Genomic DNA, 26,161 nt, shown 5'->3' on the forward strand with positions numbered 1-26,161 from the left:
GTGATAGGCTGACTAAATCACATGGCGCATATGTGTCACTGCTAGCTGACACAGCCTCCGACTCCCGGGCAGCATCTCTGGTAACTCACAACAACCCTAGGTAGCAGCAGGGCCGTGCGAGTGCCGGCATCCGGCGCCCACGCAGCCCCCGCTCCTCCAAGCGGCTGCGGGGGCTGCCTTACAGTAGTTACGCCCCTGGCTACCACCCTTTTTAAGCCACTGCAAATTTCCAATGTTATTTCAAAGCCATAGTAAATATAACAGTGGTAGTGGTAGCAGGCAGAACGGGAAAGGGGAGTCAGAACCCACATACATACATACATACATACATACATACATATGTGTATGGACTGTGGGTAAATAGACAGACAGATAGATAAAAAGATAGATGATATATATATATATATATATATATATATATATATATATAGAGATAGATAGATAGATAGATAGATAGAGAGATAGATGCAAATAATAGATATAAAATTCAATTTAATCTGAATTGGGCTCATAAAGTATAAAATCCATGGTGAAGAAAAGAGTAGAGCCTTATCATTATCTGATATTTTATCAACTTAGCTGCTAAGTTACTTTTTAAACCATTTAAGATATAACCTTTTGGATACATCATCCATGCATTATTTATTGTCTGCACTTTTCTGACAGAGCACAGGGGAGATGAGGAATTTTGGGAAATGTACTGCAGCAAGAAATAATTATATCAGCTCTGAACTTGGCACCATGTGCTCCTGACTTTGACAGTTTTTTCCAGTATTATTAATTGGTCAACTTTCAATAAAATAATGTATCATTATAAATGATGGTCCCCGGCTTCACTGTTATCTGCCCATATGAGTTTCTTCATTCTGCTTTGTTACATGCAGTTATTCTGCTGTAGCTGAGCACATTTCTTGTTCTCTGCTTATAGATGACATGAAAAACAGTTCTGCTTCTGTGTAAGGCTTCAGCAAGATCCGCAACAGCACCAGCTCATCATCTATGAAAGTGAATATTAGAAAAACCCCAAAAGACTACTTAGTCTAGACGAGCGTTAATATTTCAAGCCCGTGATACAAATATCCTCTATCCGTGGAGAAACATTTTCAACTTATTGGAAACACTAAATCTATTTTTCACCAGTAGAATTTCTTATTTATCATGTGAATGATACATTACATTCGGCTACTAAAATTTTCCATAGAGAGCCAACTTATCCTGAATGGATGTGTAAGATGACAAGGCAGATACACTGTACTCATTCCAAATGCAAAAATATGAGAATGGAAATTATGTTATCCAAAAATATTACTCTGGAACAAAAGTGACTGTAGAATAGATAGGAAAGAGACAGGATGATGAATCGTTCGTCTTCTGGAAGTTGCAGAAATGACAAAGAAATTTAGCCAGGCACATTGTTCCATGGTTTTATTGTTTAGCGGAATTCAGCAACTCGTTATTACAACATGAGATTGCTTTGTTGATATACTGTTTTTAGGGAGGTTTCTGGCACTTGTTATGAGATTTTAGACAAGTGTAGCAGCGAGGGAAGCAGAATGGCAACTGCATTTCAATGCATCTTGTCTAATCGGTTAGCTCCAGTTCTGTATTATGAACACAACCAGCTTATTTTGGGGTGGTAGTTAGTACAATTACAGTTAGTGTGAAGTAAAGGATGCTGGTCTTTTGTTTCACCATCTTCTTTGTAGAGAGGTTTTCATTGAGAATTATGCAGGGCCCTGTGTCATGATTCGGGTAACAAGACACACAAATTTACCTCTCAAGTGTCTTTCCCTATGTGCCAGGTCTGACTATCATCTGCGCTCTTTGCGTGCGGTGCATAGCACAGCATCTCCACAGTCACTTCTGAGGGCACAAGGTGCCGCTGACTCCGCAGCTATACAGCATGATCCTCCTGTCAGATGCCATTCTTGGCTCCCCAAGGCCACCAGAGCAGCCACCATTACTGTAGACTTTCCCTCCAGATCCAAACATGGGTACAGCCAATCTGCTGCACTCTCCATTGCTCCTGATTGCCCTGCTTCCCGGCAGGTATAAGTTTCTTGAGAAAGCACTTCCTAATTGTCATTGCTATGGTTTTCTATCCTGTGATACTTGTCTCTTTCTGCTGTTGCTGTGTTCTGTTTCTGGCTTCCTGGCTAACCAGATCCAGAGGATTCCAGTCCCTGCTTAAAGAGACCTGCACCTGTTCCATCAACGGTGCTGCTTGACTCCAACCAGGGCCGGCGCTACCCGCTCAGCTAGGTATGCGGTGCAGGTAGGCGCCAGTCTGGAGAGGCACTCTCACTGCTCTCATACCTTGCTGTACTCTGACAGGCAGCAGCCATAGCCGGCAGCATATTCTCCTGTGTCCTCCCCACTGCAGCTGTCATGCTGGCAGATGAAGATGCAGCAGCAGTACAAGCCTCACCTCCTCCACTCATTTTACCTCTAGTCTCTCCTCCACCACCTACTATCAGTGGGAGGGCACCAATGCTCCCTGAACTTCCCCTTTCTCTTCCTTGCTTCTGGATATGAAAAAAAGGGAGTCACATGGTGCAGGAGCCCAACAGAGACGTTACAAGCGGAGCAGCATCAGTGACAGCCACCACACAGAGAAGCTGAGTCTCTGGTAGATACTGCTGTCCTGTGGGGAGGGAAGGGAAAGAGTATATTGGGAGAGGAGGGGAGTCACGAGTGTCACAAAGTGATGTGGGGGAGGCGTAACTAGACATTCGTGGGCCCCATAGCAAAAGTTTGTAAGGGCCCCCTATTTAGCAACTGATGATGATAAATGTATGTAAAACATTACTTTCACAGCAAAAATGGGCCCCCTTCAGCTCAGGGCCCCATAGCAGTTGCACCCCTTGCACCTATGGTAGTTACGCCCTTGGGGGAGGGGGTAGAGTGTGACTGATGTGGGGGAAGGGTGGGAGAGTGTGACAAAGTGATGATGGGAAAGGGGGATAGAGTGTCACAGAGTGATGTGGGAAGGAGGGGAGGGGGGAGAGTGTGACACTGATGTGGGGGAAGGGTAGTGTGACAGAATGATGTGGAAAGAGGGGATGGGGGGAAAGTTTCACCAGTGATGTTGAGGGAGTGGGTAGAGAGTGTCAGAGTAATGTGTGCTGGGAAGGGGGGAATGGCGTATTAGTATGTGCACTGGGAGTGGTGAATGGGTTATTAGTATGTGTGCTGGGAGTGGGGAATGGGATATTAGTATGTGCGCTGGGGGGGGAATGGGGTATTATTATGTGCGCTGGGAGTGGGGAATGGGGTATTAGTATGTGCGCTGGGAGTGGGGAATGGGGTATTAGTATGTATGCTTGGAGTGGGGAATGGGGTATTAGTGTGCGTTGGGAAGGGGGAATAACTTATTAGTATGTGCGCGGGAAGGGGGAATGGCATATTAGTATGTGCGCTGGAAGGGGGAATGGCATATTAGTATGTGCGCTGGGAGGAGAGAATAGAGCATTATGTGCGCTGGAGGGGGTGGCATATTATTATGTTCCAACAGTAGTTGCCAATGGATGCAGGCTGGCTACTGTAGTGTGCATGGAGTGCAGGATAGCAGCTATAGTGCAGTGTATGTGGAGTGGGGTGCAAGGTAGCAGCAGTACTATGTGCGAGGAGGTGGGTGCAGTCTAGCAGCGGTACTGTGGGGGAAGTGGGCTGCAGGATGTTAGCAACAGTGTAGTGTGTGGAGAAGGAGGTGCAGGATAGTGGTGGTAGTGTGTGTGTGTGTGTGTGTGTGTATGTGTGTGGGGAGTGCAGGATAGTTATAGAGCTGGATTCAATAGCCATTGCAGTTTTGCTTAAAAGCCCAACATGCAAGGTCCCTGCATTAATGTGATTACAATGCAAACAATTTGATATGATCGCATCTCTAAGGAAATCCCCTGCCTGCACAGCCCAGCTGCGAAGACAGGCGCAAGGCCAACATTTTCCAGATTGCAGCGGCTGCTTGTGACATCAGGCAGAGTACCAGAAATGGCCATGTCCCCCTAAAGCTACCTTGCTGTCCTGATTCCACCCCCCCCCCCACCCCGCTGACAAACATTATGCGGTCACATCCTTTTGGCCTAATATTGAATTTTGCACTTCAGCAATGTCAAGCTGAATCAGTATAGTAGCAGTATAGTGTATGCAGGGAAAGGGGTGCAGGGTAGGAGTGGTAGTGTATGTGTGGGGAGCAGCAGTAGTGTAGTGGGTAACACCCTTTTCACCCAGTGGGTAACACCCTTTTCACCAACTGACTATATAACCATGAAACATTTTACAGAGACATGTTGAGAGGATATACAGATGTTCCCCTTTTTTGGCTAAAGGCTATTAACGGCAAACAGGACTCATGTGTCCTGATAAGCTTGCCTGCTGGTGTGTCTAGGATCATATACTGCAGTGCTGGGCAACACCGGCCCTCCAGATGTTAATGAACTACACATACCATGATGCTTTGCATTAGTTTTGCTTTGTGGCCATGCTGAAACTGATGCAAGGCATGCTGGGATGTGTAGTTCATCAACATCTGGAGGGCCAGTGTTGCCCAGCCCTGATATACTGTGTTCTCTCCCACGAATTGGGTGTAGCTTGCCGCAACTAGTAGCAGAAAGTCTTCAGCAGGACCATACACAGTTCCAACATCTATTGTATCTTCTTCTGTTTCCTCAGCTACACTGGGACTTCATCAGTGTTCCTACACTGCACCTAAATTACATCATACCATCGATGTTACTTGCTAGAGCATTGCCTATACCTCTGAGCCTGTGGTTATCTGTCTGCCTATATTCCTGATACCAAAGTTCCAAACCTCAATACCATCTGCCACTGTTTGGCATTGTACCTGAGTGCTAAAAGACTTGTTTTATATATTTCATCTCCTCTGTTCTGGTCACCCCTTCGGGCCTACTCCTAAGGTTCAAAGAAAAGAAGGTAAGACAGAAGGCCGTTGGGAGAACAGATGGCCTGGCGCTGATGACAAGATTACGTCCTGCTGCAAAGCAGGAAGGTGGGGAACCAGCACTTGTGTATGATGTGCATTCACCTAGTAAGCATGCTGTAATGTGTACATTACACTCCTTAATGAGTGGATCCTGGCTTTGTCTTCTACTGTACATACTGTAAATTAACTCACTTGCATGCTACAGTTATGTTTGGGGGGCATATCTACTATACATACATATTTTGTGGGAAAGCATCTTAAAAATTGGGATATCCTTAAAATGTGAAAATGTATGTATCCAGGGCCGGTGCAAGCCCTGTCAGCGCCCCAGGCGACCCCTCATGCACCCGCCCCCCTCCGCTCCCCCTCTCCTCACTGCTCACCTGGTAATGATGGGGGGGGGGGGTGCGGACGCCCCACCGCTCTCCTCCTCGGTTCAATACCTGTTCCAAACTGGTCCACGGGAGGAGGGGGGGGGGCATGGGCGCTGCTAACCTGGCTCCATGGTGGGTGCAGTGGCCGCAACTTCCATACAAAGTGCCGTCCTCCAGTGGCCGGCGCCTTAGGCAAATGCCTAAACCTGCCTAGTGGTGGCGCCGGCCCTGTATGTATCCACAGAAACTATTACAGGGATTTCCCCATTCCCATCACAATAGTGATGGCATTAGCCATTTTTTTTTCCCATGGTCAATATATCGAACAATTTACAGATGCACTAAGCTTCAAAAGTGATAAAATGAAGAGTGATAAACAGCCAGCCAATCAGCTCTTCCTAGCCATGTCACAGACTGTGTTTAAAAATGTCAGGCAGGAGGTGATTTGGTGTTTTTTTATCACTCTCTATTTTATCACTTTTGAAGCTTAGTGCATCTGCCCTTCCTTAGATATTGCCCAGATCCCCCCTGGTAGCAGCCACTGATGCATCGGCTATCTAATAACCACACATGTGCAGTAGGTCTGCAGCATAAAGTAATCCCTTATGCAATCACTTTGATTTACACATTGTTCAGATTAGCTTCTAGCGGGGCATCTGTCCCTGGATATGAATTTTAATAATTGCTGGCAGATACTAATTTCTAATTGCCAGACTAGCATCAATAATACATTTTATTTATTCAGTCTAAACTTAATTAAACAGTAAATGGGCCCCCTAAATGCTGTATATTTCTTACAATGCTTTATTATCTGCATTCCCCATGGTGTCCTCTATGCTGTTTTTTACATAAATGTGTGCTCATGTTTGTGTGTGTGTGTCGATAGATAGATAGATAGATAGATAGATAGATAGATAGATAGATAGATAGATAGATAGATAGATAGATTTCTTCATAAAACTTTTTTATAAACATTTATTGCAAGCTATTTACAAAAGTACTAAGTGCTAAAAATGAATTACATTTAAAACACTTAATAAACTGTAAAGTTCTGGTGACGTTATTCCAAGATTACACTGTCTACCACATGTCCAGGGTATATTTCATAATTTAAGTGAGTGATGCAAATGACAACTATGCTGCTTCACTAATTATAAATGCCAAGCACTTAGAAACCTGCTATTTTTAGTTGTAACATTTTGCATAATTAATAAACCTCAAATTTAGGTTAGCATAAAAACGATCCCATTATAGCTTTTTCATTTAATACTTTTACACTGTGTCAATTTAAGAAATAGTTCAATAAATGAAGGTGAATTATTTTATTTAATAGGACAGGTTGAGTATCCCTTATCCGATATGCTCGGGACCATACTAGGGACGGCACCTATCATGGGCGGCAGCACGATGTGCCCCCTGTCATTTAGCAGATAAAAAAAAAAAAAGCTGCTATTAAAGATAGCTGACCCGCCTGTCATCTCTCGTGGGAGCCCGGAACCGCACACCACCTGGAGCCTCCTGCTGGAGCCTGGAGCCATGTTCTGCCGGGACCCGCCTGCTACCTCTCACAGACCACTGAAGCTGGGAACCACCTTGCGACCTTCGGCGGGAGCCAGGAGCTGAACACCATCGGGACCCGACTGCTGTCTCTCATGGGAGGCAGGAGCTGTGCACTGCTGGGAGCTGGGACCCGCCAGTGAGGCTGATCAGGACAGAGGACGAGAAGGACAAGCAGAGCTAGCAAGTATATACAGTATACATTGTCTCTCTCTGACTGTCCCTTCTATCTCTCTCTCTTTTTCTCTCTCTCTCTTTCTCTCTCTCTTTCTCTCTCTCGCTCTCTCTTTTTTTCTCTCTCTCTCTCTCTCTCCCTTTTTTTCTCTCTCTCTCTCTCTTTTTCTCTCTCTCGTCCTCTATTACTCACTGTGCTCAAGTGAGGGGGGGGGGGGGCGGACAAAAATATTGTGCCTAGGGGCGGCCTTACCCCTAAATTCGGCCCTGCTGTGGCCTGGGACCACTGCACTCCATGGTGGGCTGGGGGGATCCGCCTATTGGAATGCACAGCATGGGTGCGTTCCCATGGAAATTTACAGATGACAAGGGTGGGGGGGCTGCTGACGTTAGCGGATGTCAGATGCCCACCCTCTTCCCACACAGGGAGCCCACAGATTAGAGACACCCCAGAGGTGTCTCAGATCTGAGAGCACTGGAGAAATCATTCAATGGTCACCAACCATCGTATAATTTCTCCCCCGCACACCCAAGGCTGTGAATGGAGGATTATGCAAATCATCCATTCGCAGCCATGCAGGGGGATCGCGGGTGCAAGGGGGGGGGGGGGTGTGGCCGGCACTGTGGGCAGTGTTTGGTCCACACTCAATGCTGTAAAATTTGCACACAGAATAAGGTCCAATGTGTACCAAGCTGGACATCAGTAGCAACAGGACCCATCATCGGCAAGTGTGCATACCAATGCAGGCAACATTCTCTTCTGGCCCTGCATGAAGAGCCAAAGGACGATGTTGTTGTTGACCCGTGGGATTGGATAACATATATTATAGTGAAGTGATTTTCAAAACTTTTTCAACTGCTGGGACACCACATAAAATTGCCAGGACACACCATCAGACTCCCACATTTGCCCGCACAGGAATAAAAACAAACCCATTGGCCCTTATATTAAAGAAACAAACATGGCCTCCACAGGTAACAAAAATAAAGTGCATACAGTAGACCCTCACATGAGAACAAGAGACAAGTGAATGATAGATTAACTGATGGGTGGACTTCAATGGGTAACTGGCATTCTGGGTCCTTTATTGCTACCAAAAAGAGGGCTGGCAGGCACTTTCATTCCAAGGTTTCAACAGGTTTATATGGTAGATTTGCACTTCCCATCTTCTACCCTCCTGTCAAACCTTGTATTAACTTGACCCACCGCCTTTATAATCTCATAAGGGCCCCGCTATTGAGCATACTTCTTGCTTTCTGTACAAAGCATAGGCACTAGTACCTTGTCTCCCGGATTAAAAGACTGGTTGACTGCAGTCAGGGGCGGGCTGGGCCGGGGGCCGCTTCACCATTTACTGCTGCGGGCCGCCAGCCTGGTGACCCACGCATTGGCCACCTCCTCAATTCCCCCTCCTAGCCGCGGCCTTTAGATCATGGCCGCAGCTACAGTAACATGGCCGCCAGCCCCCTGATCTGAGGACATGGCCTCAGTGCAGGTGACGTCATGACGCCGACGCTGCGTGCCCGCGCATCTGATGTGTGCCGTGTGGGGATTCTGGAAGAGCTGGCGGGCGGAGGCGGGGCCGCCATCATGGGGAACGCTGAGTCCAGATTCCCATAGCAGATGGTGCTGCTCATTTTGTGAGTATTGCGCTTAACAGCTGTTCCCCTAGGCCAGTGCAATAGAACTGTTTGGTGCATATGTACCTGTGGCCGGGACTCAGAGGCATAGCAGCGTGTGCTGACTGGTCTGACAGCCGACAGTGGAGAGACGCAGTGCACGCAGCCATGACAGGAGCTGGCTGCTGCTGTACAGTCCCTCCCTCTTTCCCTGGAACAGCCACCAATGAGCTGGGCTCACGTAGCCTAGCCCCTCCCCACCTGTGTCCTGACCTCAGGCTCCTCCTCTTCTCTCCTCCCGGGCAGCTTCAAACCTGCTTCCTCCCTTCTTTAATCTCCACGATGATCCAGTGAATCACACAGGAGCTGCCTGCTGGTCTGGGTGAGTGCTTTGGTGAGGGGACATGGTTGGGGATATTCCATATAATAGTTGTTATGTTTTTTTTTTTTTTTAATATACTTTTTTTTATTGATTTTGAAAATTTTTACAGTAGTGCATACAAAAATGCCGTTGTAAAACAATCTCAAGCATTGGTCGAAAGATAAGATACACATTTGCTTCTTCATATTAATCACAAAATCACAAAATCGCATTAGCTTCAGATCACGTAAGTAAACATAAGAAAACGTAAAAACAGGGCTTGGCCCAAATATGCATAGAAGAGGTATATAGGTAATACCCTGGTAAAAGCATTGTTATTTGTAGTCTAACCTTGACTATTAAAGCGTGTTTGTCTCCCTCTCACAAAGCATCACGGGGTATGTTAGAGCCCATTGTACTCATTTAACATATCAATCCGTTTTTTAATGGAATGCTTCGGTTTTGTGATTCTAGAAATTTGAATAATATGGGTATCAACGAAGAACGTAATATCCTAGCTTATTAGGATGATATCTATACTTAAGTCAGATTTGGTTCTCAGGGTTGCAACTATATTATAGAGATCTCTGGGGTTATAATTTGTTCCGGTGAGAGGGTGGCAGCACCAGAGTATTATAGACTGAGATCGTTCGAATTCAGAGCTAATCTAGACCTACAAGACAAATTAACCAATTTACAATCTATACACCACGAGGACAGACAGGGAGGAAAGGGGGGGTAGGGTAAAATAGCAGTAATCACTGTATCAAATATCATTTGTGCAACGCCAATCATATATCATAATTTAGGGTACTTCACATGCGCTCTGAGTGTATTTAGTTTGGTCATGTCCATGTGTTGTCCCCTTTTTTTTTTCCCTTCAGTTAGATCCCATTCAATGGGGAAGGTCTTCAATTCAATAGAGACAGATTCATATATTTATTGTAAATCCGCCGTTTGGGGGTTATTTAAGAAGTATTCCTATGTTCCCTATTCTCCTGTAGATTCTCCTAGTATCAGGGGATTTACTCTGCTCCATGCGGAGATTTCAAAGTAATTCAGTATAATATGTCTAGAGTTTTGATCTAAAGATGTTATGAAGTTATGCCATTTTTTTTTAATTTATATAGGGAGCTATTTTCTTGTAATATGATAGATTTTAGATCAAAATATAAGTATTGTAGTATTAAAGCTTTCAATTCCTGGATACTGGGTGCCGACTTTTTAATCCAGTGTTTTAAAATCAGTTTCTTTGCCAAAGTAAAAGTTAGTACTAAGAAAGGGATATTTTGAGAAATGATGGGGTTGTCCTTGGCGGATTGAAAGTTCAGTAATAGGCAAACCTCAGGTAGCATAACAATATACGTTTGTAATATAGAGTTGGTATAGGCTAGTGTTTTATTCCAAAATCTGCGCACTTTAGAGCATTCCCAAAAACAATGTAGGAATTTAGCATTTGCCATTGAGCATTTGTAGCAATGACCTGGGTCATCTGCTACCATGTACTTCCTTTGGGCTGGGGATATATAGGATCTATGTATAAATTTTAAGTGTGTTTCTTGGAGGTAGGCCGAAGGCAAATACTTAGTTAACGCACAATAATTCTCTATATAATTTGTCTGATTGTTTATTGTAAAGGATACATCAGGTTGCCACTTACTTTCCAGATTTTTAATTTGGCTATCTAAAGAGAAATTGGCTTCTATGAGATGTGGGTATAATAGACTGAGCCTATATTTTCCTGAAGTTCTGTAGCGCAGGATATTAAGAATTGGATGTGGAGGGAAGATGTTATTTGATGGAAAATTTAGCGTTTGGACATAGTGTCTTACTTGAAGATATAGATAGAATTGGGAATTTGGTAATGAATAAGTTTGTGCTAGTGTATTAAAAGGCAAAACCCCGCCATCTGGGTCGAAGACCTTGGTCACGAGAGACAAGCCACTGCGCTTCCACTTCAAAATTGTAGCATTAGAGAGAGAGGGGGGGAAGTTAGAGTTGCCCCATAGCGGAATGTACGGGGATATACGGTGGTCGTGTTTAAGTTTCTTGTGTAGATGCACCCAGTTTAGGTAAGTATCTTTAAATAAGATGTTTTTTAACAGTGTTTTTGGTATATCAGCGTATCTCAGGTGTAGTAAGGCTGCCGGGGAAAATGGATGAAAGTTTGCACAATCTAACTCATTATCAGTGTAAATAGATTGTTCTAACAGCCAATCACTTGCGTATCTGAATAGTACCGAAGTCGTGTATGCTTTAAAGTCAGGTTTTCGCAAACCTCCATGAGTTTTAGGTAGTGTCAATCTAGTCAGTGCAATCCTCGACCTTCTGCCCTTCCACAGAAATTTAGATATAGCAGAGTTAATTTTTTGTATGTCCATTTGCTTCAAGGCTATAGGGAGGAGTTGTACAAAGTAAAATATTTTGGGGAATACAATAGACTTAACTACCGCTGCTCTTCCAAGTAAGGAGAGGGGTAATTGATTCCAATTTTCTAGGAGCGCAAGGGTTTTAGAGATGATCGGTAGATAATTTGCCTTGTATAGGTTTTCAGTTCTATTTGTTATATTTACTCCCAGATATTTTATCTGGGTTTGGGCTACCTTGAATCTATTAAAAATAGGGTTATTAGAAACATTTGTTGAGAAGTTGCCTACCAAAAGTAATTCAGATTTATCTAAGTTGACTTTGTAGCCGGATATTTGGCTAAAGTCTTGGATTAAATTTAGAATGATGGGTATCAATGTTTGGGGGTTTGTAACATATAGGATCATGTCATCAGCAAAGAGTGATAACTTCAATTCGTATTTATTAATGGAAATGCCTGTAAATCCCTCAGATTGGCGTAATAGAAGGGCTAATGGTTCTATAGCAATGGCGAATAAAAGGGGGGATAGGGGGCACCCCTGCCTAGTACCTTTAGCTAGTTGGAAATAGTCTGATATCTGTCCATTGCTAACTATTTGGGAAACTGGATCAAGAGAAAGTAATTTAATGTAGCTGATAAATTCTTCCGGAAGGCCAAATAATTCCATTGACTTGTACAAGTGGGGCCACAGGACAAGGTCAAAGGCCTTTTCTGCGTCGATGGACATGATTATGCCGGGTGGGAGAGGACTATTAATATCTTGCATTTTATAAATAGCCGTTATTGCTTTACGCACATTCACCACTGATTGTCTTCCCATTATAAAGCCTGTTTGGTCAGGGTGTATTATCAAAGGCATTAGGGGTTTTAATCTCTCTGTTAAAATCTTTGCCAGTATCTTGTAATCAGAGTTTAACAGAGAGATCGGCCTGTAAGATCCTGGGTTTGTCAAATCTCTTCCCGGCTTTGGGAGGGTTTTAATAAATGCTGCGTTAAAAAGAGAAGGGGGGGATTTGGTTTGCAAAATATGATTAAAGGCTTTAGTCAGGGGTTGAATTATCTGATGTCCCATCATTTTATAAAAGCTATTTCCAAAGCCATCTGGGCCCGGGGCTTTACCTTTTTTTACGTTTTTTATCACTTGCGCTACCTCTTCCGTTGTTATTGGATCTGAGAGTGATACAATTTTATCTGCAGGAAGTTTTGGGAAGTTGATCCTGGAGTATAATGAGGAAGGTGGGTCCTCTGTGTATTCCGCTGATGTAGTAGGGGGGGACTCATAGGAATATAAGTTAGAATAGAAATCTTTTAGGACCTGTGCTATTTGCGAGTTAGAGGAAGTCAGTGACCCATTCTCTAGTCTAAGGGGCTGGACCGTGGCCGGACTCCTAGTACCATTCAGCATGTTAGTTAACAGTTTGCCTGTTTTATTGCCGAAAATATGGTATCGGTAATTTATACTATAGAGATGTTTGTTACCTCTGTTATGTAAATACTCATTTAGATGTGTATTGGCCATATTGTATGATTGGCGGTTAGAAGTTGTGGGGTTCTGTTGGTATCTAGAGTATGCTAGCGTTAATTGTTGTTGGAGTTTTATAAAGGCAGAGGAGTAGTTTTTATTAAGCTTAGCTACATATGATAGTATATTTCCTCTCAGTACTGCCTTGGCAGTCATCCAAAATAGAGGTGGATTAGAGTCTGCATGTGGCTGATTATTAATGCAATATTCTCTCCAATCCTCTTCTAGTTTATCTCGGAATGTAGTTGATGTGAGAAGGTGATTCGGGAATCGCCAGGCCGATCTGGCGGAGGGTTCTTCGGTTACTAGCAATTTAAACCAAACCAGCGAGTGGTCGGAGACTACAATTGGCTCGATTTCAGTGGCTGTGACTCTCGGGAGCAAGGCCTCTGACCCAAGGACATAATCAATCCTTGAGTAGGTATGGTGGGCAGCTGATTGGCATGTATATTCTCTGGCTGTGGGGTTAAGCGCTCTCCATATGTCTATAAGTCTTAGTGTATTGGCCAGTTGTGGGACACCAAATTTGGGAAGTGTTAATGTGCGCGTATTTTGATTTGATCTGTCTAGATAGGCGTCAGAGATTAAATTAAAGTCCCCGCAGATTATCATCTTCGTATCCATAAGAGGAGTTAGATCTCTGCTTAGGCGATAAAAGAAATTTTTTTTATATGTCGTGGGGGCATATACGTTGCATAGGGTGTATAATTGTGTGTATAAAGATATCTGGACTATTACATATCTTCCTTCCGGGTCTTCTATTTTTTTGATCAGTTCATAGGGAATATTCTTCTTAACCCCTTCCTGACAGAGCCAGTTTTTGCGTTCCTGACAGAGCCCTTTTTTTCAAATCTGACATGTATCACTTAAGTGGGTATAACTTTTTTTTGCTTTTACTTATCCCAGTGATTTTGAGATTGTTTTCTCGTGACACATTGTACTTCAAGTTAGTGGTAAATTTTGGTCGATACAGTCTGTGTTTTTTTGTGAAAAATACCAAAATGTCGTAAAAAAATGGAAAATTTTGCGATTTGCAAAATGTTAAATTTTCTGCTTGTGAGACAAATAATCTTACCACTCAAAATAGTTAATAACTAACATAGACCATATGTATACTTTATGTTGCCATCATTATTTCAACCTCATTTTCATTTTTTTGGACACTAGGAGGCTTAAAATATGAATAGCAAATTCTCAAATTTTCAAGAAAATTTCAAACACTGATTTTTTTAGGGACCAGTTCAGTTCTGATGTGACTTTGAGGGACTTGTATGTGAGACACCCCCATAAATGATGCCATTTCAAAAACTGCACCCCTCACAGTATTCAAAACAGCATTTTGGAAGTTTGTTAACCCTTTAGGTGTTTCACAGGAATTAAAACAAAGTGTAGGTGAAATTTCAAAATTTCATTTTTTTTGCAGATTTTCAATTTTAATACATTTTTCTAAGGAACACAGCAGATTTTACTAGAGAAATGTGACTAAAAATTGATTCCCCCAATTCTTTGGTTTTCATAAATATCCTATATGTGGCCCTAGTGTGCACGGTGACCAAACCACAGGCTTCATAATAGAAGGAGCACCTACTTGATTTTGGAGCCTCCTTTTTATGAGATTATTTTTTAGGCACCATGTAGGTTTCTAGGCACCATAAGATGCTAAAAGTTAGGAAACCCCCACAAGTGACCCCATTTTGCAAACTACACCCTTCAGGGAATTCATCTAGGGGTATAGTGTACATTTCAAACCCCCAGGGGTTTCACCAATTGTGGTACAACTGGGCAGTGAAAATGAAAAAAATTAATTTTTCATTTTCACAGCTCAGTTGTATCAAAATTGGTGAAACCCCTGGGGGTTTGAAATGTACACTATACCCCTTGATGAATTCCCTGAAGGGTGTAGTTTGCAAAATGGGGTCACTTGTGGGGGTTTCCACTGTATGGGTGTTTCGGGGGTCATTCAACCAGAATCTGTGCTGCAAAATCCAAATATCACTCCTTCCCTTCTGAGTCCTGCCATGCACCCAACTGGTATTTTTTGGTCACATGTGAGGCATTGCCGTACTCGGGAGAAATTGGGGCACAGATTTTGGGGTGCTTTGTCTCCTTCATTCCTTGTGAAAATGAAAAATTTTGAGCCAGATCTGCATTTTTGTGTAAAAAAATGTAATTTTTTACAGAAAAATGCAGTTCTGGCTCAAAATTTTCATTTTCACAAGGAATGAAGGAGACAAAGCACCCCAAAATCTGTGCCCCAATTTCTCCCGAGTACGGCAATGCCTCACATGTGACCAAAAAATACCAGTTGGGTGCATGGCAGGACTCAGAAGGGAAGGAGTGATATTTGGTGGTGGAATGAATGGTGGGTGCTATGTCGCATTAGCAAGACCCCCGAAGCACCAATACAGTGGAACCCCCCCACAAGTGACCCCATTTTGGTCACCAGCTTTGGGAGGGGGGCTGGCGCTGCGGCTGGCGGGGGGGTGGGAGGGGTGCTGGCGCTGCGGCAGCCGGGTGGGTGGGAGGGAGGGGGGCTGCCGGGTGGGAGGGGGGGGGGGGCTGGCGATCGGTGCTGTACTTAACAGCACCGATCACCACCGATCACTGTGTTACCGAGCGGCTTAGCCGCCGGTAACACAGAAAACGCTGCAATTGGCTGTTCACATTTGAACAGCCAATCGCAGCGATCGGCGCGAGGGGGGATGTCTGCTGTCAGGGACAGCAGACATCTCCAAACTGTCACCGCGTCTATAGACGCGGTGACAGTTTAAAACCATGACGTATATATACGTCTTCGGTCGGGAAGTACCTCCCGACCATGACGTATATATACGTCATATGTCGGGAATATCTTTATATATATATATATATATATATATGTATGTGTGTGTGTATATATATATATATATATATATATGTGTATGTATATATATATATATATATATATACACACATATATATATATATACATATATATATATGTGTGTATATATATATATATAATTCAGTTCATTATCATTGTTTTTTTTTTTACTTTTTATGCAGCTCATGCTGCTGCTGCGGCTGGCAGGGGGGGGGGGGAGGGGGGTGCGTGCGCTCCTGCCTGCCGGGTGAGCCTGCTGCCGGGCCGGGTGAGTGCCGGGTGGGTGGGAGGGGGGTGCTGCTCATCGGTGGTGATCGGTGCTGTACTTAACAGCACCGATCACCACCGATCCCTGTGTTACCGAGCGGCTTAGCCGCCGGTAACACAGGAAACGCTGTGAATGGCTGTTCAGATTTGAACAGCCAATCACAGCGATCGCCGACCGGGGGGGGCACCCCTGCCCCCCCTGGGCGGCGAGGGGGGATGTCTGCTGTCAGGGACAGCAGACATCTCCTAACTGTCACCGCATCTATAGACGCAGTGACAGTTAGAAGCCATGACGTACATGTACGTCAAATGTCGGGAAGTACTTCCCGACCATGACGTACATGTACGTCAAATGTCGGGAAGGGGTTAATCAAAATAACTACTCCTCTAGATTTGGAATTATAGCTCGCAGCAGCTATCATTTTCCACCCCAACATCTGCAACTTGACCATTTCTGAGGGAATAAGATGGGCTTCTTGTATATACATAATGTCCAGTTTCAGTTTGTTTCCATACACTAAGATCTTACGTCTCTTAGCGGGGGAATTGAAGCCACCCACATTGAGGGATCCAATCTTTAATTCGGCCATGACTTACTTAATAGCTGTAGGAATGTGTCGACATACCTGATTAGCTGCACCTCTATTGTAGTAGTCGCGTTACTGTGATTGGGGAGAGGAAAAAACAGCAGGGAGGGGGAGACAAGACAACAATATACAGTAAAATTGCATTCAAAATCTTGAAGCTCAGTAGTTGAGCTATCTAACTTAACATAGCCATTTATCAGGCCGCGGCCCAGTAAAGGAAGCAAAATAAGAACTAGAGTGTGTCCTGCACACTTAACCATATAGATCCGGAGCAGAGCTCCCTCCGAATTGGCTTAGAAGTAGATTGAAACAGACTAAACCGCCAGAATCTGGAGAATGGGAATATAAAGGGGAAAGGGGGGGTGTGGGATGAGGAGGGGCGGTGTAAGGAGGGGGGGGGGTGGTGGTAGGGAAGGGATTTAATGGAAAGACAGGGGGTAGAAAAGGGTTAAAGGGTTGGGGCGGGAAGGGATGAGGAGGGGTAGGGATTAATATGCATGACCGAATATGGTCAACAACCATATATCAAACAACAAATCTTCTGCAAGCTTGAACTACTGGCAGAACTCAACCAGAAATGAACGTAAGTAATAGTGTTCATGTGAGTCCATTATTCACCGAGGTATTAAAGGATACTTTCCCAGCAAATGGGTGTTTCAAGGAGTATCAGAGATATTCTCTCCATTATGATGAATTTCATTACGAAGGAAGTCAATAGCGTCGGCTGGTGAAGTGAAGTCGCATTGGGAGTCCTTGTAGAAGATTCTCAATTTGGCAGGATATAATAAGGCAAATTTAATTTTTTCCGCTACCAATCTGCTGCAAATAGGAGAGAAAGTTTTGCGGGCTTTAGTGACTTCTGCCGAAAAGTCTTGGAACAGACGTAGGTTGTTGCCTTCCCATTTTAAATTCGAGATTTTCCTTGAGGCTCTCCATAAAGTCATTTTGTGGACATAACTTAAACATTTGAAGATGAGAACTCTGGGTCGAGTGTCGCCAGGACGTGGAGGTGGGCCCAATCTGTGGACTCTCTCTATTACCATAGATGAACATTCTGTTTTGACATTTAGCAATTGTGGGAGGGTTTCCCCGACGAAAAGATCTAAGGCCGGCCCTTTGACAGTCTCCGGTAGTCCTATTAATCTTAAATTGCTCCTCCTCGACCTGTTTTCGATTTCTTCAAGTTTATTGATGATATTGTAATTTTCTTTCTCGAGTCGTTTTATTTCCCGTTGGGCTCCAGTTAGATCATGGGCTATGGCGCCGACGTTATTTTCCACAATATCTACCCTATGTGTAAGGTTTTGTATCTGGGAGGTAATGTCGTTCACCGCTTTTGCCAGTAAGGGTGCCATAGTAGAAGTAATTGCATCTACCATATCGTCATATGTTAACGGAATAGGATTAGGGGCATATTGCGTCTCGGAGTCCCCGTCCTGGTTATCAGGCGCAGCTTTCTTTTGTGCAGGAAGAGGTGAATCTGTCTCTGATGATTTGGAGTTCCCAGGGCCTCTCTTGACCTGTATCCCGCTCTGTTGCGCTGAGCGTTGGGGCAGTGGGGTTGTTTTGATCCTTTCCATTATAAGAGTGCTTAGAAGGATTTAGGTATTATAGGAATCAGGCGGTGAATAGTCTGCACACCGAAATTATTATGAAGCCGTTTCCGGAGTGGAGCTGTTTGGATTATTTTTCACTCCATTTTCTGCAGCTATCTCTCAGATGCAAAAGTGTTTGTATTTCCCCTAACAGCACTATAATAATAGTTTCTATGATACACTTGGAGTTCTTATTCAGGTAAAGCTGACTTAATAGGTTCTGATCGGCTCTGGTGCCTCCCCAGTATCTAGAGAGTGTTTGGCTTTAACTCTCTGCGTTCTTATATATGTGAGTGTGCTTTCACTCACTATTAACTGGGACACTGCTGAAGGGGGAGCAGAGCTTCAGTATGAAGTATATATAGTGCTGTAGGTAAAAGGAATATTGGTTTCCTTCTCTTTTTTATATTAGGCAGTTGTTGTTATGTTAGGGACTTGTGCAAATATAGGTGTCAGGTGATAGAATAGGACGCTACCTCAGGGATTGTCTGTGTCACACCAGCGTCCTTGTTTCACTGTGCCCTTATTGGAAAACCTCTGTACCTTTGATGTGTGGTCTGGAGGTAACGGCAGGGAGGGCAGGTGTCCGTCTGGTGCTGTGTCAAGGTATGCTTCCGTGATGGGGCTCGGTAAGCTGGATAAGCTGGACGCTGCAGGGCCGCGTCCTTCCAAAATGGCGGGCGCTGCTGACAGGCCACGAGCGTCGCAGCCTGCAGGAGGATATGTATCGCCTCCCCGGCTCTGCGACTAGCTCGGGCGGCTCTGTGGGTGTTCCGACGGCGGCAGATGGCGGCAGGGGAGTCCGGAGAGCAGGGAATGTGAGGTTTGCTGTCGCTTTCCTGCAGCGTCTCACGGAGCTCCGGAGTCCAATTAAGCTTTCTCTAAAAACTGTAGATCCTCAAGGGGTCAATCAGGTGGAGCATCATATATGAGTTTATAATAAGACTGGAAGGCTGCCGATATCCCTGGCGAGTCAGAAGCCAGGGCCCCTGTCCCCCACACTGTGTGGACGCAGACTGCCTCCCCCTGGCCGTGCTGGGAACTGCACAGCAGCAGCCGGCGGACAGTTGCAATAATAGTTGTTATGTTAAAAACATGTATCAGTGCTGGGGGAATTTCCTCTATATTTATGTGTGTGGAATGGACTATGTGTAACTTAAGTTCATATGTGGGTGGGCCCTGTTGCTTTCATTAAATGTGTGTGTGTGTGTGTGTGTCTGCATGTGATTGTGTGGAAAAATACATGTCAGTGTTTTGTGTGTGTGTTGGTATGTATGTGTGTGTGTGTGGCGGGGGGGGGGGGGGGGGGCTGTTGTTACAGAATCTGGTACCTGTATATAGATATTAGCATCTGTAGCTATATATATCTGGTATAGTTATGTGTGTGTATATGTACCATTTGTATATGTGTTTCTGATAATTGTATGTCTATACAATCTGTACATTCCAATATATGAGTGTTTGTGTTTATATATGTACCTATATATATTAATATACACTATGTGTTCCTATGTACAGTATATGAGTTCAGTAGCATAGGGTGCAGATGGGTATGTAATGTAGTGGTGGGTACAGAGGGGTCAGTGATGTAGTTGCGGGTACAGAGGGGTCAGTGATGTAGTGGCGGGTATAGAGGGGCCAGTAGTGTAGTGGTGGGTATAGAGGGGTCAGTAGTGTAGTGGTGGGTATAGAGGGGTCAGTAGTGTAGTGGCGGGTATAGAGGGGTCAGTAATGTAGTGGGGGGTGTAGAGGGGTCAGTAATGTAGTGGCAGGTATAGAGGGGTCAGTGATGAAGAGATGGGTATAGAGGGGTCAGTGATGTAGTGGCGGGTACAGAGGGGTCAGTGATGTAGTGGCGGGTACAGAGGGGTGAGTGATGTAGTAGTGGGTCTAGAGGGGTGAGTAATGTAGTGGCGGGTACAGAGGGGTGAGTAATGTAGTGGCGGGTACAGAGGGGTGAGTAATGTAGTGGCGGGTACAGAGGGGTGAGTAATGTAGTGGCGGGTACAGAGGGGTGAGTAATGTTGTGGCGGGTACAGAGGGGTCAGTAAAGTAGTGGCGGGTACAGAGGGGTCAGTAATGTAGTGGCGGGTACAGAGGGGTCAGTGATGAAGTGACGGGTATAGAGGGGTCAGTAATGTAGTGGCGGGTACAGAGGGGTCAGTAATGTAGTGGCGGGTACAGAGGGGTCAGTGATGAAAGTCAGTAAAAATACTAATCCTTCATACCTTAAAATTTAATTCAGGATCAAAATATAGGAAAAAGTATGCAATATGGGTTAAAATAAAATAAGGAGGGGTAGCAAACTCAGAGGTCAGATATGCGTGAACTGTGTAATGCCGTGCACCACATACCGCAATGTTTGCAGATGAGTGACGGAGTGGACAGCCTTCCCTAGAGTCCGGCTATGGGAAGTCAACCCCCCCCCCCCCCCCCAGGGAAAATTGCTAGATTGGATGAAAGACGCTCAGTGTGTATGAACTGAGCGTTTTTCAGCCAAGCGATTATCCCCATTATATCCCGTCATACACGCTGGGCCCAGTGTGTATGATCCTTTAGAACCTGCAGGTGCATGCCTGTGAGTTTGTATCCAAACCTCTGAAAATGCAGTTTTCAGAGGTTTCACCATATTTCTCGTATGCACTAAGCTCCGGAATGTGATACATTCAAGAGCTTGGACTTGGTGGGCATTGCCAATCCAATCCAATCGGTCTCCTCCCAGTGTCCCCTGCAGCACTTTTATCTGATGCATGTGCAGAAGGATGCAGTGTATTGTGTACCACTTGCCAGTTTGTGACAGGCAGCATTCTAAGCTCAATCCTGCAACCCCCCCCCCCCCCCCACTGTCGCTCCACACCCACATTAAGCAAACCAACAATGTGAATCCCATTTTCCATTTCATACGGGGCCACTTCAAAGCGGGGCCACTTGCTTTTGTGTGCCCCCCAGGCTGAAAAATGCCAGCCAGCCCCTGAGTAACATCCTAACTATCCTTTTGGTGCTGCTGAGCCCCTTATATATGTTTGTTCAGGAGTGGTGCAATCTGCCTTATGCTGTGTACACACGGTCCGATTTCCTTTCCTATATCGTCAACATCGGATCGGCATCGGATGCAGATCGCAAGGGTTTTAACCCTTCACGCGTTCACGTATCGGAAGCCAGAAAGTCTTGGCTGCCTTGTCTATATAGTGCAGATCTGCACTATATAGTCAAGATAGGATGCAAATCGGATGTGCCTTAAGATCCAATCCACAATCCTATCTGATCAGATCATGGATAGGATCTTAAGGCACATCTACCGTGTGTACACACCATAAGTCAGCCATACAATTGGGACACAACCTGAACAATGTTAGGTTCTTGGCATGGTTATTGCTCCCACCCTTCCTCCAACAGATCCAGAGTTCTGGGTTGTTCCCCATAGAGGAGTTTAAAAGGACTAACCCCTGTAGAACAGTGGGGTGGGAGAATAAAATTGTGTGCCTGAAGCATTGGGAGCGAAGTGAGCGATGCATGGGGATGCAGTGCACTAGAAACTGTGTCGACATTCGGGTCAAAAACTGTGAAAAACCCCATGTCAACCTTTTGACTGTCAACGTTGCCCATGTCGACATAATGCTTGTGTCGACCTAATGTCCTGTTGACTTAGACCCATGTCGACCTAGACACATGTAGACCTTGACCCATGTCGACATAGACCCATGTCAACCTTGCTGCCTGTTGACCTAGTGGTGTCGACCCAATGCTTGTCGACCTAGTTGTTGTAGACCTAACAACCCACACCCCCAGCAGCGGTGTGAATTAGCCATGTGTAGGCATACGGAAATAATAATAAAATAAAATCAGTGCTGGCACACCAATGACACCTATACCAACATTTATAGGTTCTGTCAATATATTTGCATTCTGGTGGAATCAATGCAATAAAGAACACAGTATCTATCCTTATGTATCAATGCCTATTTCATTATAGATTGTAAGCTTGCAAGCAGGGCCCTCCTACCTTTTGACTGTCTGTAAATACCCTGTTTGTTGTATCACTGTCTCCTTTGTAAAGCTCAACGGAATATGCTGCGCTATATAAGAAACTTTGGTACTTGTGTATTATAGCGGCGCCCCCGATTTCCATCGCGCAATGTTTTAATCGCGTCGCATCGCATGCCATGCACCCAATGGCATGCGATGCGATGCGACGCGATTTTTGGCCCCTATACGATGAAAGATTGTATAAGCACCCTAAAGGGTGCTTTTAAGCACCCTAATGGGTGCTTACAATGTTAAATGCACCCCCACGCCACCCCCTCACTATAAACGTGAAAACGAAGTGTGGCGAGCGCAGCGAGCCCGCGAGGGGCGGCGGTACGCGTCCTCCGACCTTTTCATACCCCCACTAATCCACGTCGGCGTGGAGTTGAGAATAGAAAGTGTGGCGAGCGCAGCGAGCCACTGAGCCCGAAGCGTGGTGCCCCGCGAGGGGACGCGGATACCTTCACAGGTATCGGAGTCCCCTGGCGGGCTTCACAGGTATCCGCGTCCCCTCGTGGGGCTCGCTGCGCTCGCCACGCTTCGGGCTCGGTGGCTCACTGCGCTCGCCACACTTTCTATTCTCAACTCCACGCCGACGTGGATAGTGGGGGTATGAAAAGGTCGGAGGACGCGTACCGCCGCCCCTCGCGGGCTCGCTGCGCTCGCCACGCTTCGGGTTCGCGTTGATAGTGGGGGGGTGGCGTGGGGGTGCATTTAACATTGTAAGCACCCATTAGGGTGCTTATACAATGTATAATCGCATTGCATCGCATTGTATGGCATTGTATGCCATATACAATGTCATACAATTTAAAAATTGTATGGCATTGTACAATTTCGCGCGATATCGCGTCGCATCGCATACCATCGTATGCCTTATGGTATGCGATGCGATGGGCGTCGCCAAAATACACAAGTACCGAAACTGTTAATAAATAAAGAAATAAATATTGCCTTTTACAGTAGGATCAACACTGTCACTATCTATCTGTGCAATCTTTCAGCAGTCTACATGTACTCTGTGGCCCTCTCATCCTATCTTTAGTCTCCCCTATCTGCTCCTTGTGCTGCTCTTCTAATTACAGTAAATGCTAGTCATCTTTAGTCTTTTCAGATCCTCTTCCTATTGGTTGAAAGAGTAGGCTTGGAAAGTTCTATTGAGGGTGCACCTTAAGGTGTATTTGAGTGCTGTTGCTTCCATTCATACAAAGTCACTATATTACTTAAATCTGCTTTTTTAATGTACAATTTTAATTATTCAGTATCATTTGTGATACTCATTAATATTTAATTATGCATTCCAAGTCCTGATATTTAAAAAATTATGGTTGCTTTTTCTCCCGAATATTGTGACTGCTTTATTACTATTAAGTATGTCTCTAGTGCAGTGGTTCCCAACCTGGGGTACTAGTACCCCTGGGGGTACTCTGCAGACCAGTTGGGGGTACTTGAAAATAATATTGGTAATGGTGGATGATGAAAAGGTCTTTTGATGGCTGAAGAAGACTCATTGCCATGGAATCAAAACATGTTGTGTCATATGCCTGACCAGCAATCCACTGGGAGCTTCCCATGCTGCCCTCAGACATCAGCAGTCATCTGCCCAGCATGGACAGAGGTGGAGGTAGCAGCAGCATTAATCCTACCGGTGTTAGCGGGAATCCTGGAGATAATACACAACCAGTGTCTAGACACAGAAGGACATGATTCCTTGCTGTATACTACTCCTCCGCTCCTCCTTAATAGAAGGACATGAATAAGGATCTGCATACCGCTAAGTACTGTCCATATTTCAAAATGAGAGGAGGGGTACTTATCAATGAAAAGCCTAATCAAGGGGTACAGGAGAGAAAGAAGGTTGGGAACCACTGCTCTAGTGTGAGAAACTTCACTGCTTAAGCTGGAACCATTACTCTTCTTTTAAAGCTGCAAAAATGTTTTTTATCAATAATATTTACTGTTGAAAATTATTATTTTTTTACTGTGCGTCTGCTGTGTGAATGGAACAGTTATATCTGGTTTAGTCCACCTGGATGATTTAAAACAATGCTAAAGTATTTAATAACTTCACACTACATTACCAGCATAGAACACATAGCAAACTGAGAAAGTACAACAATGAGATAGATGGGCAGGAAACAGTAGAAGAGTATGAGAGGGTCACATCAATAATAAAATAAGACTTTGATATGGGATTAGGACACTAAAATCAACATTTAGCTCATTTCATTTAATGTCAAACAAAATTAGCATTGCCATTTGAAATGTTTATCTTACTGAAGCAGACCATGTAAAATCATACAATATCAAAGCCATGTAACAACACTTTTCATAAGTGAATCACAATGCACTTTATCAAGTACATCATGGGATCTGACTATTGGAATTCCAGCAATGTCGTGCATCATTATTTAGTTTCACATCGAAAGAATATAGGTTAACATTATCAAGAACACATTTTATATCAATTTTATTGAAAAAGATAATACATTTTAAGGTAAAACATCAAAATGTTGTATATATTACGCATATTATATATCAGGGCTGGGCAACACCCGCCCTCCAGATGTTAATGAACTACACATCCCAGAAAGCTTTGCATTAGTTTTGCTATGTGGCCATGCTGAAACTGATGCAAGGCATGCTGGGATGTGTAGTTCATCAACATCTGGAGGGCCGGTGTTGCCCAGCCCTGTTATATATGCAAACGCTGAAAACATGCCATACAATAGGTGCCAGTGGGACAGATTCAGTAGAGCAAAAAATAAACCATTTTTTTGTCTGGAACACACTATTGGGTGTATTCAATTATTGCTGGATTTTTCAGTCGAAAAATCTGCAATTTTTGGCTGTTTTTAAGGTGAATTGGATTTGACCTATTCAATGACTGTGCGGATTTTTTGGCTGATCTAAAAAAATGGTTGCCAATCCATGTGCTTTTGACCACTTTTGGTTGAATTTGTGGGCATTTTTTGCCTGCTTTTGAGTCAGTTTTTATGGTACTTGTGCAATAACACGGCGCCCGTTACGTTAGCGTAGCGTCCATGTCAGAACTAGCGGTGTTCGCGTGGCCAGTGTAGTTAGCATAGTCAGAAGTAGCGTAGTGTTCCCGCGGCCAGCGCAGTCTGCGTCCCTGTCAGATATGTGTTCCTGAAACATCCCCACTATCCACGCCAGCTCGAAGCATTGGGAGCGCAGCGACCCCCCTAGTTGATGCATTACGCGTCTTCCCGACCTGTTCATACCGCCACTATCCATGTCGGCGTGGAGTTGATTTCATAAAGTGTGCCGAGCCCGAAGTGAGATGAGCGTAGCGAGCCCCGCGAAGTGACGCGATATACATGTAAAGTAATCCGCGTCCCCTCAACACTTTTCAGGCTCGGTGGCGCGCTCCGCACGCCTCACTTTATAAAATCAACTTCATGCCGATGTGGATAGAGGGGGTATGAACAGGTCAGGGGGATGCTCGCCATGCTTCGGGCTGGCGTGGATAGTGGGGGTTTGAAAAGGATGCTCTCCCTGAAGTGGACACGGGCAGGGTTGCCGTACCCTGCCGCAATAATACTCAGACACAGGAGCGTCTGATATGCACCTACGTCTCAGACAGATGGAGCGCCTTTCTACGCCGGCGTCCGCATGATCCCCTCTCTGTCCGCAAGTGCAGGGGATCTGGCAGGTACTGGCGCCATGTGAGAGGCACTCACTAGGCTTGCCATGGATGCCAGGACAGAGCCGGGCTGCCTCGGAGTCACTACGCTAACTACGCTAGGCAGCCATTGGGCTGCCACGGAGTCACTACGCCAAGTACACTAGGCAGCCATTGGGCTACTCTGACAGCGTAGCTTAGCCCACGCTGGAAACGTAGCATAGCCGGGCACCGTGTTATTACACAAGTATATATGCTGATT

Source organism: Crinia signifera, chromosome 1, assembly GCF_055691185.1.
Source record: "Crinia signifera chromosome 1, ASM5569118v1, whole genome shotgun sequence".
Classification (NCBI taxonomy): domain Eukaryota; kingdom Metazoa; phylum Chordata; class Amphibia; order Anura; family Myobatrachidae; genus Crinia; species Crinia signifera.